The sequence below is a fragment of the Fukomys damarensis genome, unplaced genomic scaffold (assembly GCF_012274545.1).
Source record: "Fukomys damarensis isolate Sample0158 unplaced genomic scaffold, DMR_v1.0_HiC HiC_scaffold_4, whole genome shotgun sequence".
Lineage (NCBI taxonomy): Eukaryota > Metazoa > Chordata > Mammalia > Rodentia > Bathyergidae > Fukomys > Fukomys damarensis.
Window position 1 is genome coordinate 37,507,022 of NW_022900916.1, and position 22,849 is coordinate 37,529,870.

The 22,849-nt window shown below is 38.1% G+C and overlaps 1 protein-coding gene across 10 annotated transcripts in view; it reads right to left on the reverse strand.

Moving 5' to 3' along the window:
- The window catches only part of Nrf1 (nuclear respiratory factor 1), a 135,767-nt gene that overhangs the window by 93,102 nt on the left and 19,816 nt on the right, over positions 1-22,849 (reverse strand). For 9 of the 10 annotated variants that reach the window (XM_010633490.3, XM_019208855.2, XM_033757774.1 and 6 more), the window contains one exon: positions 4,607-4,695. The exons of the other annotated variant lie outside the window; for it this stretch is intronic. The gene's annotated coding sequence lies outside the window, so the exon portion shown is untranslated. The remainder of the gene's footprint in view (positions 1-4,606; positions 4,696-22,849) is intronic. 10 annotated transcript variants of the gene reach the window in all.

Here is a 22,849-nt window from a genome sequence, read left to right on the forward strand (position 1 = left end):
GGGGGGGGGGGGGGGGGGGGGGGCTGGTTTTTTAGCAGAGCAGTTCCTCCACCTGTATTGCAAGCCCAAGGGCCCGAGTTTGATCCCCATACCAGGAAAGAGAGAGAGAGAGAGAGAGAGAGAGAGAGAGAGAGAGAGAGAGAGAGAGAGGGAAGGAGAGAGAGAGAGAAGGAATGAGGGAGGGAAGGAGGGAGGGAGAGGGGAGAAGGGAGAGGGGGAGAGAAATATAAGCCTGACAGAAATTGGGACGTAGGAGGGGAAGCAATATGTACTTTTCCTGATAGTGGAGCAGGCAACAGATAATACCCGTATGAGATGGAAGAATTTAACATTACAATGTAACTACCAAAAATAAAGGGGGGAAAGCTCAGGGCAATGGTCTCTATCTACACTAGGGAAGACTGAGGAAGGATTGTGAGTTTTAGACTAGCCTATAGAGTTACATAATAAATTCAAGGCTAGCTTGGTCTATACAGCCAGATTTTGCTTCAAAAAACAAGCAATAAAACAGATGGAAAAATGCAGGTATATTATAAACTAGTAATCCATGTATTTCAAAGAAGAAAGTAAGATCCAAGTTTGATAAATTAAGAAAAATGGTATAGACATTCTGGAGTTCCAGGGGTATTACTGCTTTGATAATACTGAACCTAGGGTTTTTGTACTGACTTACATCCTCAGCCCTTTATTGTTTATTTTGACAGAGTCTCACTAATTTGCCCAGGCTGACCTTAAACTTCCTATCCTCTTGCCTCAGGCACCCAGAGTGCTGGGATTACAGGTATGCACCATGCCAGGCTCAGAAGTTGATATGGTTATAATCATACAGTATTTTTATCTCAATATAGTGATTAAATTTGTAGATAGTCATTAATATTTATACTAACCCAATAGTCTGGTTAATAATGATGCCCTTATATAATATGTAACCAGCTTTACCGTATAACTTTATAATCACTAAAAAATGAGTATTTCCTCATGATTTCATGACTATCTGTCATAAGTTCACCGAAAGCAGGACTTGGGTACATGAAGTCTCTCTAAATAGCACCTGTCACAATTCATCCCTTAATGCATGCTTGAGTGTAATTTGGTTCACATTTTAATTACTAAACCTAGGTGCAGGCAATTACCAGTTTCCATAACTTCCCTATAAGGTTGTGCAGGATACTTATTTCTTATCTCTCATTTCCAGATTGGCTCCAAGACCCTCATGGATACCAAAATTCAAGGATGTCCAAGTCCCCTTATTTAAAATGACAAAATATTTGCACGAAACCTATGCTTACCTTTCCATAGTTTAAACCATCAAGATCACTTATAATATCTAATACAGTGTAAATGCTATGTAAGGTAGTTGTTAACTTATTTCTTTAGAAAACAATGACAAGAAAAACATCTATACCATGTTCAGTACAGGTGCACTGTACTGATAATATTCATTCAATATTATCCCCAAGTTCCAATACAGTGGTACTTGAAATCCTAAACTCTTCTGAACCCTAAGGTCAAATCTAATGCATAGGAATATTTTTCAATATTTCAGTCAAATCCACAGATACACAATGTGGGGTTGCTGAGAGCTGCTCTGCACACTGCTCTGGCCTCAGTCAGCCAATCATATTTCTCAGACTTGATTGTCAGATTCCTGCAGTTTTGTATGGGAAGAGCTCAAGAGGGAAGAAGTACTACTCCCTTGCTGCTCTCATTCCTATCAGCGTTACTCCAGTACCAGAGGCTGCTCTTCCCACTCTCCAGCTGAACCCTGGCTCCTGCCCTGGTGGTGGTTAAGCCCCAGCTGCAGGGCATCCCTCTCCAGTCAGCCAGCCAGCTGTGTGCGGCTACTCTGAGCTCCTAGATTCTATTCTTCTATTCTCCAAGCCTATGGGGGTTAGCTGCTTCCTGTCTGGATTAGTTCACTGCCTACCTTTTCTTTTTTCAGCCTTCCAACACCTGTGTGATCAATTCTTACGAGTTAACCTCTGAAATACTTCACATGGTTTTTTGGGCCCAGATTGATGCAAAGGAAAGAAAATATGCACTCTCATTAGAAATTATTCATAGAGCACTGCTGAGCAGCAGTCTGGGCTTCTTATAACCTCAATAAAGAAGTGATTCTGGCCAGGTGTGGCAGCGTACGCCTGTAATCCCAGCACTGGAGGCTGAGGCAGGAGGATCACTGAGTTCCCGACCAGCCTGGGCTACATAATGAGTTCCAGGTCAGTCTCAACTACATAGTGAGACCCTGTCTCAAAAAACAAAAACAAACAAAGAAAAAAAGAAGTGATTCTGGGGCCATTTGTATAAAGCCATCATTAGGGTTTTTGTGTCCATACACTGATGAAGTTTAGCACAAAATTTGGGGTTTAACGAATCATAAAAAGACTATAAAATGCCTCACAAAGAGAGAAATGGGACACCCACCTACAAGTGAGAAGTGTGCATAAATAAAAAGAGAAATATGAGGGCTGGGGATTTAGCTCAGTGGTGCTGCTGCCTGCCTCGCAAGCGCAAGGTTCCAAGTTCGAGCCCCAGCACCAAAAACAAACAAACAAGAAAAATAAAACAAAACAACTCCCCCAAAAACAGAACAAAACAAAAAAAGAGACATAGGAGATACAAGTACAGTTTTATCTCTAAGTTTTAAGCATTTTTCTTACTGCACACAGGAGCCAGTGTGCACAAGGGTCTGGGAAATCTCCCCGGCACTCTGCTTCATTATCTACTTCAACACTGATCCTCACTGCTACAGACTCTGAAGCCAAATACAGGATTTGAACCCCTGCTCTTCCATTTACTGTCTTCCTGTGGCCCCTATGCCTTAGAGTTTGCTCATCTGTCAAATGGGGAAGAATAACAGAATCTACTTTGTAGGATTACTGTGGGGAACCAATTAAGTTGCTCTCTGTAAAAGGGCTTAAATGAGACACAGTATTCAATAAGTACTATATAACTTCTTATATTATTTCACATACAAGGACACATAATTTCTTTTTTTAAATCCTGGAAGAAATAATGCTACCTCTGAGTTTTGTTTGTGGTTGCTGTTTTTGAGATAGGATGTCCTCAAAGAAGTGATCCTCCAGCCTCAGCCTGCTGAGTGCTGAGCTTGGAAGAAATAATGTTTACAGCTCACACAAGGAGTTTTGACTATATGAGAGCCTCTGTAGAGAGCAGTTCTGCCTTTTTTTTAACCACAGACTCTTTTGAAGGTAAGAAAAAGCCATAGCCTTTTTTTTTTTTCCTAGAAAAATGCATATACATAGTTTTCCAAAAGATTCTGGCTTAAATCAAACATCAGACCATTTCATGACAATACTGCTATAACAAAATTGAAACACTAGAGGGTGTCACAACCAAAGGAAAAATGAAAAGAATGTACAAGGAATTTGGGGGGTTTAAAATTCTTCAACTGGCACAAAAGAGAATAGTTAGGTGAATCTACTTCCCTCAGATGTTTTAAAATGTGTCAACTCTTTTATTGGCTCTAGATTAGCACCATCCAACAGAATTTCCTGCAATGATGGTCATGTTCTAACTCTGCTCTGTCCCAAACAGTAACCACAGCCACGTGTGGCTACTGAGACTGCATTGAAATGTGAGAACTCTTGCTAAGAAAAAAAATTTTTAATTTATTTTAACTTTAATTTTATTTAAATTTGGCATGTGGCTGTCACAATGAACAGTGAAGTTCTATATTTAAGTTTTGAAATGACTTGCTTCTAATCACAGGCAGTATGTAACACTGTTAAAGGAATTTCTAATGGGGATTCATATAATAATTCACTATTCCATAATAAGTCAATATTTCAGAGCCAGGCATGGTGGCACATGCCTGTAACCTCAGCACTCGGGAGGCTGAGGCAGGAGGATCGCTGAGTTCAAGACCAGCCTGGGCTACATAGTGAGTTCCAGGTCAGTCTCAACTACATAGTGAGACCCTTTCTCCAAAAAAAAAAAAAAAAAATTTTTTTTTTCAGATATAGAAAGTTGTTAACATCTCCTCTCTACCCTACAGGTGTACAGAATCAAAAGTAAAGCTTTCTTTTATTCTTTACAGAAGACTACCTACTCAATTCCTGACTACACTAATTCAAATATATTTTTAAGTCCCTGGGTTATAAGTGCTTTCCCAAATGCATTGAAAGAATTAATTAATAAATAAGTTGGGCATGGTGGTGCATACCTGTAATTCTAGTACTCGGGAAGCTGAGGCAAAGGGATTACTGTGAGTCTGAGGCCAGCCTGGGCTCCACAGTGACTTCAAGGCCAGCATGAACTACACAGCGAGATTCTATCTCAAGAAATCCAAAAAGTTAAATAAATCAATGAAAAGAACAAACCCTATTCTACCGAGAACTGCCACGGGCTAAGAAAACACTGTGAAGTCAAGACTTACAGGATGTGAGACAGGGTCGTGAAGGGGAAGAGTCTTCAGGCTTTGGAAGGAAGAACATGGTGTGGCAAAAAAGCATCATGAACACCAAGAAAGAACAGAAAGGGTGAGTCTAGGATCAAAGGGACACGGCTCTTGGCTGCCTCTGCACCACATTCTTCCTTTACACTCAAAATTGGTCTGCTAAAAATAAAGCTAATGCTGACCCACCTGTCAAAGAGGAAAGCAGTCTATCCACATTGACCACGTTACAGTTTACAACCCAGGGTCTGGTACAGTGCTTTGAATGGAGTAGGTACCTAATAAATGTTGGTGACAATAATAAAAAAGAATTAGAAAAATGCATTTGCAAACATTTATGTGCTTATTAGCAGCTACAAATATTAATAAAGAGCAGGTGAGTTGCTGAAACTATACCTTGTTTAGAAACATAGCGGCTGGCAAGCTAGGTATGCCCAGGCACTTGTGATGGGGTCAGAATGCAGCTGTCCTGGCTCTTTTTTGCAAAATAATCGTTTGCCCACAGCTGCTCCCAAATTACCAAAAATCAAATAAATAGCTGTCATGTGATAGCAAGATTAGACTGCCTCAATTTCCATTAAGGAGAAATAACATAAATTGTCGTAAGTTCCACCTCTCAGTCTGAGACCAGCACAAAGGACACTTTTATTCAGGTCCTGTACTGTGAAACACAGCATTGTTGCTGGCTGCTTCTGTGGCGGGCCTCAATTCTGCTGTCTCTGTCACAGAAGCTGTTTCCTAACTTCTGCAGGACAGCTCCATGTACGAGTTTTCCTTTGATATAACTGAACCAAGGAGTTGCTTCTGTGCAAAATTACAGAAGTGTAAAAGTACCAATGTCACAGATGTACGAATCTCTGACGCTTAACTTTTCTCATTCAATAAATTCATACACACATACTGAAAAAAAAAATGTTTTTTTGTTTTTTTTTGAGACAAGGTCTCACTATGTAGATCAGGCTGGCCTAAAGCTCTTGCCTCAGCCTTCTAGAGCTGGGATTATAGGCACAAGCCACCACCCTCAGTCAAACGAAATTCTTACCAGGGACACCTACCTTATTTCAACATGAGTATTCCAGTAAGAATTATGACTGGCATCTTTGTATCTTTAGTTTAGAAAATATGCTTATAGAAGTGACATATTCTTTTTAGATAATTAAAAAATACACATGCGAGAGAAAAAAAAAAGAAACTCAAATCACCACCACCTGAGAAAGCCATCACCAAGTTAACAATATGATATAGATCCTTCTAGCAGTTCCTTGTCAATTTGTTATATAGTTCATAATGTTATTTTATGTTCTCTTTTTTTTTGCACTGGGGATCAAACTCAGGTCCTGGTGCTTGTGAGGCAGGCGGCAGACAGCAGAACCACTGAGCCAAATCCCCAGCCCCATAATGCTATTTTAAACAAAAGTCAGCTGATATTGTACAAATTTGTATGTATTTTTTCATTTAATACTGTAAAATTTATAATATTAACATTTTTTTACATCATTTAAAAAATGCTTAAAGCATTCCCTCTAAAACTGTAAAGGAGTTAGTTTTCTAACCCTCTAATGTCAATCACTTAGGTCATTTCAAATTTTTCACTATTATGAATAACACTGTTAACTGTAATTCTGGTATTCAATAACAAATGAAGAAATAGTTTACTAAGCTAAGTCTTTAAGCACACATCCATTTCTTTGGCTATTAAAGGTCATTAAAAACTGAATGGCAGGCACAGAGAGAATGTACAGTAAAAATAGCAATCAAACAGAGATAAGGAGAGAGTTCCTGGTGGTAGGTAAAGGAAAGAATACAAATATTAACCAGGGCCGGGGATTTAGCTCAGTGGTTCTGCAGCCTGCCTCACAAGCAGAAGGTCCCCTGTTCAATTCCCCCAGTACCAAACCAAACAAACAAACCAAAAAAACAACTTACCCTATTAGCCTTATAATATAAAAAGTATAGCCAGATTCTTATAGTTCCAGCTCTTAAGGAGGTAGAAGATTAACATGAGCCAAGGAGTTTGAGCCAGTCTGGGCAACTACTGAGATCATGTCTTTAAAAAAAAAAAAAAAAAGAGGAAGGAAGCAAGCAAAGAAGTGGTAAAGTAGAGCTGTAGGAAGGTGGAATACAGAAAGAGGGAAGAATAGAGGCATTTATAAACCCATTTTCTAAAATGACAAGTTAAGAAACCCTATAACCTTCATTCTGAAAGTTGATGAATAAAAAAATAAAAGCTGGGTTGGGCATGTAGCTCAGTGGTACAGTGTTTGCCTAGCACACACAGATGACTGTGTTTAATCCCCAGCACCACAAAAGTAAATAAATAAACAAAAGTATGCACCTATAATCCCAGATATTTGGGAGGCTGGGTAAGACAACCAAAACTCTGAGGACAGCCTCGAAGACTGTAGCTTTGAGGAATCACAGAGAGACCTCTAGCTCAATAAATAAATGAATAAACTTTAAAATTACAAAGGTAACACATGACCTTTGAAATAATATAAATATCAAATATGAGTGATGAAAAGGAATGCATAGAAGTTAAATTATTTTCATATAAAAGATCCAAATATTGTCCAAAGTTGATAAATGAAGGAACAGAAGTTTAAACATATTATATAGCCTATGGAAGTAAACACAGAAAAGCTAAACACAGAAATAGTGAAGTAGTCTTTAAAATGTGTCTCTGGACAGTATGGCTGGAGATAGAAGCAAAGAGAAAAAGACCGACTCACAGTTATTCATCCTAAACTCTCCAAGACTATTTGATTTGTCAGGATAATCAATCACACTCTAATAAAGACTGGCTGAACAACTGACAATTATTCACTTTTCCTTCCCAGACTATACGTCCTCTTACCATAAGTGCCCACACCCAACTACCCAGAGAACATTCTTCCTCTAGCCAGAGGCAAACCTAAAACACCTATGACCTTGAAGACCATCTAGGCTGTTTTGCTCATTTTACAGGGGAGGACCCAGAAAAGCCAAGCTGAGCCACAGAATGTCATATTTCTAGTTGATGGCAAATCTCAAACCCACCTCTCCTGCCTCCCAATCAAGTGCTCCACCTGACCTACCAGAGACCTTCCTGAGTCCTAGAGCAGAGTCTTTAATCATTATTTGCTTGAGCTTCCACATTATCACCTGTTTCTTTTTCTTTTCTTTCTTTTTTTTTTTTTTTTTTTTTTTTTTTTTTTTTTTTTTTTGGTACCTGGGATCGAACTCCAGCCCTTGTGCTTTTGAGGCAGTCAGTGGAACCACTGAGCCAAATCCCGAGCCCTAGCCCACATTATCAACCAGCCAAAATTTGTAATCGAATGTGTCTGGATTATGAAATGACACGCACATTGACATGACTGTTCAAAGTGCACCTGCAATTATCCATCCCAGTTCCTTTACCACACCTCCCATTCCTCCCAGGATGTAGCTTCTTTAGGGCCTGGTACCCACACACTGAAAGGCCTGAAAGCATCTATCTATCTGTCTCTATATCTCTATCTTTCCCTATTTCCCTCCTTCTGTCTCTCCTGGTGATTAAAACCAGGGCCTTTGCACTGACCTGTATCCCCTGCACTTCTAAATTTTCTTAATTTTAAGGCAGGTCTCACTAAAAATAAAGGTGATTCATAAAGTTTCCAAAGCAATCTTCTGTTGAGCACCATGACATTCAACTTATTTCATGTTCTTCTTCACAAATGTTAAATGTTTTAAGTACCCATTCTCATTTTCAATGGATGGAAAGGGAATAAAATTGTTTAAATAAAAAAATGGAGGCACAAGGGGCTGATTTTTTAAAAAAGAAAATGGATAATTAGGCACACAATTTTCGTTTTTATAATTACTATACTTATTTATAAAAAATATTTTTAGGGCCAGGGATTTAGCTCAGTGGTCCCACTGCCTGCCTTGCAAGCTCAAGGTCCCAAGTTCAATCCCCAATACAACAACAACAAAAAAATATTTGGTTTTTGAAAAAGGGTCTTGCTAAGCAGTCCAGGCTGACCTTGAACTCATAATGGAGCCAGGCTGGCCTCGAATTTGTGGCAATCCTCCTGCCTCAGCCTCTTGAGTACTGGGATTACAGGCATGTACCACCATACTTCTAAAAATTTTTAAAGTATAAAAGTCCCTACAGATTTTTAGAGAAAAATGTATAAAAATGGGAAGCAAGGCAATCACTGGAAATCATGTATATACATAAGAGTCCAGACCTAAAATCTCAAAACTTCAGTATTTACTGTATTTTCCCCTAATTGTATACAATTTATGGACAGTGTACTCACTGTCTTGTCAGTTTAAAACAAATATATGGAGTGTTAACAAGCATGTTCCTTCTCACACAGGAGCTGGGCACAAGGTCTGTGAGGCAACAGCAGCAATGATTTATCAGCAGTAATAAGAGCAGCCTGAGCAGCAAGCCTCCTACTACTTTTTTTTGGGGGGTGGGTACCGGGGATTGAACTCCAGTCCTTGTGCTTGCAAGGCAGGCCACCGAACTGCTGAGCTAAATCCCTGGCCCGTGATTTTTAAAAGATGTTTGAAGGATAAGAGGATGCATTCCCTGATAAGGTACATTTTGATCTGCAACCAGAGTAAGAAAGCAACCATTGGAAGAGCACAGGAAAAATGCTTTCTAGGCAGAGGGGACTATAAGAGCGAAGCCGTAACACAGTGAAAAGAGGAAGGAGGTAAGAGAGAAAATAGAAAAACGATATACTGGAAGGTCTTTGCCAGCCTTGGAAAGAATTCTGGGATTCCTAGTGCGTGACAGCAGCTATGGGAGGTGCTGCTGGGAGGCAGAGCACAGTGGTAACATTCCAAGCAGAGGAAGGAGGCTGGCACACAAGCACAACCAAGCTCTGCGTTCACTAGAAGTTCAGCTGGGGGCCAATTGGATGGTGGGGCCTTATATTCTATGGTTAGACACCTGCAGTTCCTCTTACAGCTCAGTTGCACCTGGTCTTAGGAAGAGGGGATTTTTTAGCTCAGAGGTTCCACTGCCTGCCTGGAAAGCACAAGGTCCCAAGTTCGATCCCTGGTACCAAAAAAAAAGGGAAGAGCTCTTTGTAACAACAACACAAAAAGAACACGCCAAAGTAAAAAGAAACTTGTAATACAAGTAAGGTTTCAAGATGACTTGTAACCTTACAAGACAGCTCTCCTTATTCAGAAAGAAATGGGAAGAGTATACTAAAAAATTAAGTTTATTTGAAAGCTAGTAAGCAGTACTTCTGAGAGACAGTACCACTCTTTCATTTAAACCTTCTGCAACAACTCCAGGATCTAAGATAAAAGCACTACTACCTGAGTTATATCCCAGCTGTGTGAAGAACGGTTTGGGGAGAACTGAGGCTAGAGGCAAACCATCAGGTGACTAACTCAGTGGTCCGTGAAGAAGCCAGTGGGGGCCTGAACCAAGATCCAAAGTGTGTGTGAAATATTTAAGAGGTGAAATCAAAAGGACTTAGTAAACAACCAGAGGAAAGGTAAGTCTCAGGAGGACCCCACGCTTCTGGCTTGGGTTAGTGAGTGGTTCACTGACCAGACTACAACAAGAGAGAAAAGTGCAGAGTTACCAAGAAGACAGTGCTGATATCTCTTTCCATCAGCTGCCCAGATTCCCAGAGATCTGCAGGCAAGTGTGCAATGCCAGGGTAAAGATGAGCTTATCTACAAGGACTTGGTAATGAAAGCAGAGGGCACAAATAAAATTGCCACAATATAAAGTGGGGCAATAAGAGAAGAAAACTGGGGAATGTTCAAAGGGATGGTGAAGACAAGATGTCAGAAGGAAACATGAGAACCAGGAGACAGAGGTGTCATGGAAACCACAGAGAGAAGAGATCAACAGTTGAAATGCAATGAAACAAGAAAAAGTTGAAATAATGATTCTTTTTTTTGGGGGGGTACTGGAGATTGAACTCAGGTCCTTGCACTTGCGAAGCAGCCGCCGGAACCACTGAGCTAAATTCACAGCCCAAAATAATGATTTGTCAAGAGGTTCAATTATGTTCATTCATTCAACACATACATGACAGTTGCTGCTAATGCGGTGAACAAAAACTATCCCTGACTTCTTCACTTTTACACCCTACAGATGGAGATAAATAAACACACACTACTTTAAGTCCAATAAGTGCCAAAGAAAAAAATGATACCAGATTAGGAAGACGGGAATTTGAGGGTAGGGAGGATGCTGGTCAAAGCAAGCCTTTCTGACAAGCTCTCAGAGCTGCAGAAGGAAATGCAGGAATAGGGGAGCATTGTGAGCCACACGAACCACACATGTCCAGACACTGAGCCAAGAGTGCATTTGGTGTGGCACAGGAGCAGTAAATGGACGTTGTGCCTCTAGCCACTAAACTCAGAGAAGAGTGGCAGATGAGGTCACAGATGTCAGCTACCCAGGGTCAAACTGGGAGGTCCATACCTTAGTTTTTGGATTTTACTCAGAACAAGATGGGAAGTCATTAAAAGGTTTTTGGCTTTTCTGGTAACAGGGATCAAACTCTGGACCTTGCACTTGTGAGGCAGGCAGTGGCACCACTGAGCTAAATAACGGGCCCATTAAAAGGTTTTGAGCAGGGCTCAGAGATATGATCTGATTTGCTGATTTATATCTTCAAAAAGTCACTCAGGGTGTGAAGGCAGATTGAGAGAGGTGAGAAGTAGAAGGAGACAAATTATAAAACTGAAAGATAAACGTGGCTTGAGCCAGGGAGCAGTAGAGGAGGTAGTGAAAAGTAAATAGATGATTGTGCATGTTCTGACAGTGAAACTGCCAAGATTTCCTGATGATTTGGATGAAAAGCAGGGTGAAAAGGAGTTGAGAATGACTAAATAGTGGGTGTGGTGGCACACACCTATAATTCCAACACTGAGGCAGGAGTATGGCCACGAGTTCAAGGCCAGCCTGGGCTACATAGCAAGACCCTGTCACAAAACAAAACAAGTCATGACTCAAAGTTTTTGATCTAGTAACTGGAAGAACGCGATAGTCATTTTCTGAGACAGGAATAAATGTCAGAAGAATGAACAGCTGGGACTCCTATTAGATTTCTAAGTGGGAAATGCTGACCAGGATGTGAATTGTTGGCTTATTATTTTTTTAAATTTTTTTAATTGTTAACTTTTAAAAATTGCTTTTAAATAAATTTTATTTTTGTTCCTTTTTTAAAGAACTTAATTAAAAATTTCACCTACATTTTTAGAAAGGATGAGGTCAACACACTATCTAGGATCACTAATCTCTTGACTAATCAGTTATAGAAATATCGTTGTTACCTTTTTCTAACACAATGCTAGGTAAAAATTATGTGTTGTATCTGTACCATTTCTCTCAAATATTTTTCCTTACTGATGTCAGACAGTAAACAAACATACGGTAATTATACACGTGAAACTTGCTCTCCAACTATATTAATCAAGAATGTGCTATGGTTGGCTGTGTTGGCACATACCTATAATTCCATTCTGGGAAGCTGAGGTAGGAGAATCCCAAGATCACGCCTAGCCTGAATAATTTAGTGATTTAGGGAGATCCTGTCTCAAAATTTTAAGACTTTTTTTTTTTAAGGTTGTGGATGTAATTCAGTGTGAAGGACCCAGATTCAATCTCTCATACTGGGGGGAGAGGGAGGGAATCTTCTTTTCCTTCAATATAGAGCTTAGTGTAAAGCAGAAAAATGTCAGAACTTGAAGTCTGCAGTGCCTGCTTTTGATTTCTAGTATATAGGTTTGGGAAAATTTATAAAATCTCTAGTAGTGCCTGTTTCATTTGTAAAACAGAGAATGACAATACTGACTCTTTAGGGTAGTGATGTAACACCGCGACAACATTTACTGAGCCCTTACTATGTGCTAGGTACTTTTCCACATACAATCTCATGTAATCTTTGCAACTCTATGAGCTAGTATTATTATTATCCTGTCATATGATGAAATGAAGCACAGTGAGGTTAAATACTTAATTCTTCTAGGAAAAACAGAGTGACAGAAACAGAATTTAAATACTGGTGATATGGGTAGTACTTCACAGTTTAAGATATTTTCATATTTTATTTTTAAGACATGGTACAGCACAGTATTAGACTGAACAGTATGAAATTACCTTTTATACATCCAGAACATCAGCAATTTGATATGGTTCAACTTTGACTATTATGCTATACTACTTTTTAAATAATGAAATGTGAAAATGTTTAACTGTAAGTGACTATGGAAGTTATTACTTTGTGTAAATATACATGGAAGTTATAGAAACAACTGTGAAGTTGGAAGCAATGTGAAGAAGAGAGATTATATGGAAACCTGTTCAAAATACACATCAATAAGTAATCAATACTCAGTCAAAAAATTCATTATACAGCCAGCCTAGGTTTCCACCTATAGCTTGAGTATTTTTGAGGCTTAATCTTCTGAACAGTATGGAAACAATCTGAAGATGACATCATTTTCCCTACGGTACTCATCACATCTGGTGTAATATTAATCTTTTTTCTCACCCAACTAGTAAGTAAGCTCATGGGGGCAAAATTTTTTCTCTGTTTTATCCAGTACTTTATTCCCAGCACCTAGAACGGTTCCGGGCTCACAATAACAACTTAAACTCATTTCTTGAGAAAATGAAAAATTAGAACTTCCTAAATTAAATTACTTGGATAAGAAAACTTAAACATATAAAACATATTTTAAAACAAGAATAAATAGGGCTGGGCCTGGTAGTGCACGCCTGTGATCCTAGCACTCAGGCGGCAAAGGCAGGATTGCCATGAGTTCAAGACCAGCCTTGGCTACATAGTGAGTTCAAGATCAGCCTGCACTACATAGCAAGACCCTGTCTCAAAACACCCCAAAAAAACAAAAAACAAAAAAAACAGTTATGTAAACAACAAAACACTTTTAAATAAAAGTGGTTCTTACCCATAAACACTCTAAGTGTCAAACATCTAAATTTGAGCTTCAAAAATTAAAATCTCCATATTTATCTACTTTATGAGTAAATCATTAAAATAAACTTTCTTGAATTACAAAATTAAATTTAGGATAGCATATAATAAAAATAACAGCAGGCTGGAGATTTAGCTCAGTGGTGTGGTGCCACTGCCTGCCTCGCAAGCACAAGGACCCAAGTTCTATCCCAGGTACAAAAAAAAAAAATCACAGGCATAGCAATAAGAAGTAAAAGTCGTATTCTAGACAAAGATACGAAGTTAGCAGAAAATAAAAACACACATTTCGAGACTGAAAAGAATTTTGAAGCTGTATGAATATAATATAAACTAAAACAACTTCACCTAAAACTAACAATAAAATAGCCACTTTAGAATTTATTTAATCAATAAAAGATATCCCTAAACTTTAAGGGGTATATGGTTTTTATATGTTACCCTAGGTCTCTAAAGAAATCAAAACTGTCTATTTTAACATTTATACTATATTCTCTCTTACATGATTACTAAACATTGCATCTGATTCAAATATTTTAAAAAGTACAGAGCACTGTGCAAGGGATAGATGATAATTATCCTATAAAAATAAAAAAGATTTTTTTCACTAACATTTTCTCAATGTGACCTTTGATAAAATTCTCAAAAACAGAAGGGGAAGAAAAAAAGGCTATCATATGTAATTTGCCCATATACATTTATCAGAAGCCACTTGGTGCTAGCCACAATGGGCATCCTGCAGCTGGCTGTCAACCCACCAAAAGCTGCTTGTCATCCACCTCCTAGTCTCTTAGGACTAAGCTCACTTGGGTCAAAACAAGTCAAGTCATATGCTGGATAAAAGTGTCAAGTATAATGCTAGCTGCCAAGATTTTGTCCTTAAGAAAAGATTTGTAACTATTAAAGAGGGCATTAAATTAGAGCTATGGCCTAAAAGAAAAAGATGTCTGCATCTGTAGCTTGACTGCTGTAACACTGCAGTGCTGGTGTGTAGTAAAACCAAAGGAAAGGGAAGCAACAAGAAAAACCAATATATATTACAACTAAACCAAGAGAAAACTACTGAAAAACACAATGAGTGTGCCAGTAGGAATGTAGAAACAAAGTCAGGGTCATGCTTTAGAACAGACCGTGTATTATGCAAGACAGATTATTAGCTCTAAGTGTAGTCCTGGCAAATCATTAAGAGGCATATTGTAGAAGTTTTAAATGATAAAGTGGACTTATGTGAACTGATTCCAGAATATATCCACAATATACTACGGGAAATTGGAAAATAGATTATAAAAATCTACTAGAATCAGTGTGGTCTCATTTTTCTTAAGTATGGACATAGTTATGGGCAAAAAAATAATCTGGAATGATACACTGAAACTGTTAAGAATACTTTTTGTCTGTGCAGAACGGAATTATGGATTATGAAGAGACTTCTGCTGTTTTATAGATTTCCTTCTCCCTTTAAAATAGTAAGTATGTAATTGCTTGCATAATGGTGGCTATTGCCAGATCTGCGAAAGAAAAGGCAAATGGCATGATAGGCCCTTCTCTTCAATTAGAAATCTGAGGCTGCCTCCAAACTCAGGGAATCACAGATACACAATGAACTTCAGCTGTCCATTGTCCACTGGGGGCCTCTTTTCTTTTTCTTTTAAACAGTATCTTCTGTGGAACATCGGAACACCAAAGAGGAACTTCTCCCACTGGGGGAAGGAGGACCATGGGAAGCTCTTGCCATGTCTCCTCCTCACCACTGCAGTACCTCTGAGGAGCCTTAGAAGGCTACAAAGCACAAGCAGAAACTAATTAATGCAAGTATTTCTGTCCCGTTGGGAAACTGAGGCCCAAAGATTAACCTCTGGTTAAGATTTCTGTCTTATTGACTGACCTTGGATCAGTTTTAATCTAGACGTTATAAACACAGTACCAGAGACCTATAGAGCTTTTCATATGCATACAGAGTTTAGAGAAAACTGAAAGCACAGATGAATCAGCACCAAAATACCAAAAGAATACTGCATAATTAAAATTTATAAATGTAAAAAAAAAAACCCAAAATTAATATATAATTATACATCAAAAACAAAAAGAAAGGCCAGGAATGTAGCTCAGTGGTGAAGTGTCTACCTGGCAAGCGCAAGGTACTGAGTTTGATCCTCAGTACGGGGGGGAAAAAAGAAAAAAGAAGCACATAGCTCTTGAAGTGCAACACGATTGAAACACATCACACTTTTCCCTGATGGCTTTGCAAATATGTTTCCCTATTTTCTGTGGTCCGTGTTTAGCCAACCATATCTATCAAAGTAATGACTGGATGGGCTACGGATGTAGCTTAGTGGTTACCTGTCTGGCAAGCACAAGGTCCTGAGTTCAATCCCAGGTACCAAAGGGAGAGGGAAGAGAAAGTAATGTCTGGAATCAACTGAATCAGCCACTGAGAAAAACAAGATGAAGAAAAGAAGTAGCAAAGAATTGTTTTCTGACGTATTGATCAAGTAGACAGAAACCTAGATGCCTGTAATTCAAGCAATCAAGAGGCTGGGGTAAAAGGATTCCATGTTCCAGACCAGTCTGGGCTACATATGGAGACCTAGCATCAAAAACAAACAATAAAAACTCAGATGCATGGGACAATGAAATTAGCTGTTGGTCAGTAAAGTCAAATTCCAAAAAGACTTGAATACCCAGAATAATAAGCAGCTTCTAATAAGACAAATTTTAACAGACATGATTATTCTGACTTTTGTTCTTTAAAAAACACACTGTAGAAAAACATAGGCCAGGGGTGGTGGTGCCTGCCTGTAATTCCAGCACTTGGGAGGCTGGGCAGGGTGATTGCCATAAATTTGAGGCCAACCTGGGATACACAGTGAGTTCTAGAGAACCCTGAACTACATAGCAAGACCCTATCTCAAAAAATAAAATATAGGATAAAAATGATTTATGTTATCATCACAGAAAAATAAAAAGATTCAGGAGTGCTGCTGGTTCAAACTAAACTTCATATGGAAATAAGCATCATATGACAAGAGACACATGCAAAACATGGATAATGACCATACCTGTATTTAATTAACACTGGGCACTTTCCCTTGTAAAGACATGGGAAAATCCTGTTATATTTCATTGGAACTATGAAACGACCCAATGCTATAAAGAACAGCTGGAAAAAGAGAGATGTATCTAGAGAAGAAAGGACTATGAAAAGGATCACTCTCATTAAATACATAAGGACTACTTAAGTGAAAAAGGTTTCAAATGGTCAGCTTTCTTTAAATGCAATCAGGTTTTTTATTCTTTGTTAATGCTTTGATGAAAAGGCTTTATATGCAGTAGATCTACAAAAATATTGTTCATACTGATCAGAATTAAATTTGTATAGAACAGAGTTTTAAAATGAATATAAATATCACTAAACAATTTTTCTGCAACCTGTACTTACAGATTCTTCTGTAAACTAAATAAAAAAAGATATTGTAGTGAAAAAATATATATAAGGTCTACTAAAAGGAAGAGAGGAATAGCATGTAGCTTTCATGGCAAAAAACAAGTAATAGGGCTGGAGATTTAGATCAGTGGCACTGTGTCTGCCTGGCAAGCACAAGGTCTTGAGTTCAATCCTTGGTACTAAGGGCAAAGGAGGAGGGGAAGGGGGGAGGGAGAGGGAGAGGAGGAGGGAAGACGTTACAGTAGAGAGGAACCCTGGTCAAAATTTCATGTTTTCCTAATACGAGTATAAAGACAGAGTGGGCTGTCAGGAAGCAGTTCATGAAAAGCCTAAACAACCACTGGGGGGTACTGGATATGGGGGTCTTGGATGCAGCCGGGCTCCAACTAGCACAAAGGTGGGGGGAAAAAAATTCCACCCCAGGAGACTCTGGACCTTGAGGGTACCAGATGTGTAACATAGACTGCCTCAAGTCATCTGGATACTTAATGCAGAAAAGACAGGATGTAGCCCTTACCCCTCCTCTAACAAAGAGTATAATCTACTGATACATAGTTCTGTTGCAGTTAAGGGATATGTACAAATTCATGCAAAAAACACAATTATGCAACAGTGTAAGAAATAGCTGTAAGTAAAAGCTTGGTCTTCTCTGAGAATTGTACCAGCAAAAGATGAATCATTTTTGGGGGGCCACCTTTCCTAGAGAAAAATAAAAAACAAAAACCTCTGCTGCTTTTAGTCTTAAAACATTTTCTATAGTTTCTCTATACAAACGATAAAGGGAAGTAGGCTTTATTAACATACTATTCCACTATTTCTATCTCTGAGGATTATATAGTGAAACTAATAATCCAACTATGTATTACATTAATGCTGCAATTTCAATCACATCCATAATAACCAAGAGAATCAAGAAGACAGGTCTTGAGAGTCTTCTTTTTGCCTTTAAATTTGTACACTAGTCTAACAAGTGTAGCTCTCTGACTTTCCATCCCAAAGCAGGAGAAACAGTAAAGAGAGTATGAACAGTATGGAAGAAAGAAAAAAAAATGAATAAAAGGAAAAGCAGACAAGAATAAACAAACTTCAACTTACCACTATTACAAAACTAAATATAAGGACCAGGGATTTAGCTCAGTGGTGCTGTTGCCCAGCAAGTACAAGTTCCTGAGTTTGATCCTTGGTACCGCAAAAAACAAAACAAAACAAAACAAAACTAAATACAATCCAGCAATTGCATTCCTTGGTATTTCCCTAAATGAGCTGAAAACGTATATGCATACAAAAACCAACACAAAAACATTCAAAGCAGCTTTATTCGTAATTGCTAAAACTTGAAAACCAAGATGTCTTTCAGTATATCAATAGATAAGCTATAGTACAACCATACAGTGCAATATTATTCTGACTGAAACTATGAAGTCACGAAAAGACATAAAGGAATCTTAAAGCATTTTACTAAGTAAAAGAAGCAAATTCAAAAAGGCTACATATGTATAAATCTAACTGTATATTTGGAAAAGGCAAAACTGGAGGAGACAGTAGCAAGATCAGCAGTTGGCAGGGTTTTCGAGAAGAGAGGGAAGGAGAGAGCCCAGGAGATCTTTAGGGTAGTAAAACCATTCCATATGATACCAGAGGACACATCTTTAAACCTTTTTCAAAACCCAGGGCCGGAGATTTAACTCAGTGGTGTCACCACCTGCCTTGCAAGCCCAAGGTCTAAGTTCAATCCCCAATACCAAAAAAAAAAAACCCCAGATAGAATTCTATCTGGGATAGAAAGATAGAATTCTAACATAAACTATGGACTTTAGTTAATACTGGCTATCAATTTTAACAACTTTATCACACTAAAGAAAGGTGCCAATAAGAGAAACTGAGGGTGGAGGAATATATGGGAACTCTACTTTTCACTCAATTTTCTTTTCCTTTTTCTTTTTTGGTACCGGGGATTGAACTCAGGACCTTATGCTTGCAAGGCAGGCGGCAGAAACACTGAGCTAAATCCCTGGCCCATTCACTCAATTTTATGTAGACTTAAAGTTGATGTAAAAACAACAACAACAAAAAACCATGTTGCTAGGTATAGTGCTGCACATCTGTAATTCCAGCATTTTGGAGAATTAGGAAGAAAGATTGCCGTGAATTCAAAGCCAGCCTGAACTATATGGCAAGACCCTGTCTCAAAAAAGTAAGGGAGGGAGGGAGAAAAAAATAAAGTATTAAGTCCAAAAAGTTTAAAAAAAAAAAAAAAGGTTCCCATAAGAAATCATGATAAAGGTGGGGTATACGGTTTTCAGCCACAGTAGAGCTCTTCTAGTCTAAATCACCATGGCCCATAGTTACATAATGTTGAATCCTATTATAGTTATATAGTGTCACGGTTTACATATACAGCTTGATATAAATATAAATAACATTTATTTTTAAAATACAGTTTATATAATATACACAGTTTATAGAGTTAATAACTATGTAATGCTGAACACATCTGAACGTGAAGGTTGAGTGCTGATGGGAAGAGGCTGAGATCAGGAGGCTCAGCTCTATCCGGTGAAGGTGAAGAGAGAAGGCCAGCACTCTCCTCACCACTGGTGTGGAACCACCTTGGACTCTGTCTCATGCTCCTCCTGCTTCCTCCTCGCAGTGGCATGGTTTGATGATAGAGAACTAACTAACAAGTGCTGAAAAAAGTCCCAGTACAGGTCAGGAATCAATGCTTTCCAAAGACATCAAGTCACTAAGAAGAGGAAAAATTATAAGCAGTACATAGTATTCTGGTTTATATAGCACAGAAATATTCATTGTTGGCTTTTTATTTTTTCCATTAAAAATGGTTAAAACCAAAACAGTACTTAATGTTTAAAGAAATTAACTGTCTGATAAATGTTACTTTAAAAATCTCTTAATATAATTTTAAAACTTGCTAAACAATATGCCCTAACACTCCCCAAATGCCACTTGTAGTGTTTCCAAGCTAAGAAATGTACCAGCGATATTCGGTAAAAACAGTAAATTGAGTCAGGTGTGGAACTACATGCCTGTAGTCCCAGCACTTGGGAGGCTGAGGCAGGAGGATTGCTGAGAGTCTGAGGCCAGCCTGAACTACACAGTGAGACCCTGCCTCAAAACCCTCCCTCCAAAAGAAAACCCCAAAACCAATGAATTAAGTATATATTTTTTTCAACTAAGACACAACTAAAATGGTATTATCACCTTCATGTAGATGTTTTGAAATTTTTAAAACAGGATCCTTTGTATATTAAAGGTTACAAAAAATATAGACAAGTTAAGTGGGGAAAAGGGAAGCAAAAGGAAAAATGAAAGTGTTAACTATGCTATTTCTGGATGACAATTTTTTATCATCTACTTTTAAGATTCTCTTACCCATAAACAAACAAACAAACAGCTGGGGATGCAGCTCAGTGGCACTGCGCCTGTCTGGTAAGTGCAAGGCTCTGAGTTTGATTCCCAGTACTAAAAAAGACCCACAAACCCAGACCTGTAACTTTCGCATTCTCAATGTATGAAATATTACACAGCATTTAAAATTGGTATACTGTAACTACATGTATCAATAAATTTTAATTTTTCCTGCAAAAATTTAAAACTATAAAATAATATACTTTTATATGGATATATATACATATACACACACACACAGGGAAGGATTCAGGGAAATAATAAATACAAGTTTAATATCACTTATTCCAATTACTTGGAACTATAACTATTTTGGATTTAGATTTGGACATTGGTGTATCTTAGGGATATCGTATGTGTATGAAAATATTGTATCTCAGGAATATACCAGGAAATGAATTTATGTTTCATTATCGCCTTATAGCCTGAAGATGTCATACAATATCCTTAGTATGCCTATATTTTCACTGTGATTTATAACATGAGGCCAGATGTGAAATTTTTCACTTGTGCTGTCATGTTGGTATTCAAAAAATTCAGATTTTGAAGCATATAATATTTCAGAGTTTTAATTTAGGGACCTAACAAATTCAGAATAATGGTCACAGTAGGAAAAGAAGAGGACATGAGTAAGAGAGGTATGCCCAGTAAGCTTCAGCAGTAATATCACTGATATTTTCTAAGCTAGATAGTAGGTTCTATGGTATTTATTATATTGTTCTATATCTTTATATCTGAAATATTTCAAAAATTCTTAAAAGCAGGAATTACTGGAGTCATACCAAACTAGAAGGACCTAACCCTAATCTTGTCAAAGTATTTACATAGGCTATGGTATTGGAGAAACCTAAGATAAATCTATCTTTTATAATGAGAAAATTCTCTGGAAACCTTAAAGCAAGAGTTCTGAAAGAAGGTATTCAAGTGTATGTTTATAAGCATGAGAAAGTTGTATTCTACAAAACATCTGTAGCAGGTATTCCAATCTGTGGCCTAGACACAGAGCTCAAAATTAATCTGTCCAGTAAATTTAATACATAATTTTGACTATGACCTTTTTATCATTTCCATTTACAACAGACTTTTTACTTTGGTCAGTTTAAATGGTATATAATCTTTTAACGATGTTATAAGCATAAGATTAATTTCTGACTAACATTTTCCAGGTTTGTGATTTTAAATGGTTTCTAGCCAGGATATGGTTGCTAGAAGAAGCAATGGCTCTTCTCACACAGAGAACACAACTCTGGTACCAGCTGTCTCTTCTTACAGTGTTGAGTATAATGACCAAAGTCCAGGTAATGCTTGTCCTATCCAAGTTTACCACTGCACTGATTCAAATCAATGAGCTCCAAGAACAAAGAAAGTCCAAGAGGTCTGAAACATCTCCTTAGAAACTTTCAACATGAAATAAAAAGTATAAGGTTTGTTTGTTTGTTTCAGACAGGGTCTCACTATGTAGTTGAGACTGACCTGGAACTCACTAGTAGCCCAGGCTGGACTCAACTCACAGTGATCGCGACCACACCCAGCTTACAAGGTTTTAATTGTTAGAGATGACTTAAGGCTGGCCCCTGATGACCTTTTCATTTGTTTGTTCATTGAAAGAGGATCTTGCTATATATACTTCAGGCTGGCCTTGAACTCACTATGTAGCCCAGGCTGGCCTCAAATTCACAGTGATCCCCTGCCTCAGCCCTCTAAGTGCTGGGATCACAGGTATGCACCACCATGCCCAGCTCTTATGACCTTTTTTGATATAAATGTATGTATGTATTTATTTATTTATGGTACTGAGGATCGAACTCGGGACCTTGCGCTTGCAAGGCAGGTGGCAGAACCACTGAGCTAAATCCCCAGCCCTTATTCATTATTGTTAAAAAATGCCAGATAGACAAATTACTACATTGAGGGTGTCTCAGAGGAATTTGACTCTAGGGAAAATCATTTACTTTTAGTAAAAATTATTTTTACTGAAGTATGTTGGTATTATTTTCCTGGTTATCACATGGTTTTAGTTTATCATCTATAGTATGCCGCAGCAAAGGTTTCCCTGAACCCACTTCTAAACAATAGAAAAGGAGGAGGAAGAAGATGAGGAGAAGAAAGAGAAGATAATGGAGGTCACTGCCCAATTTGTGGTTAGAAATCAAAATGCCTTTCTTAACTCAATATGGAAAATGAAAATGATTTGTTCATATTCCACGTAGAGTCCCTTTTGAAAAGACTTTCCTAGATCAAGCATAGCAGTGGCCTACTGATACTTGCTTCTGAGGTTAGATCCTTCCCACTTGAGGATCCATCATCAGACCATCAGAAATATAAATATAAAAAGCATAGGATTCATTAATAGAAGCTCAGCAAGGCTCAGAGTGTTAGCCTTATAGGTACCATCACCTAATATTTAGCTCTTTACCTCTTCATTTTCATTACAAGATATATCATTTGCATTGTATTTGTTTATTCTTTTCTCACAATGTCTGTGGAAAAGCTGCCTGATCAAGACTGCCTGGGTAGGGCTGGGGATTTAGCTCAGTGGTGCCACCACCTGCTTCACAAGCGGAAGGTCCTGAGTTTGATCCCCAGTACCATCTCCCACCAAAAAAAAAAAAAAAA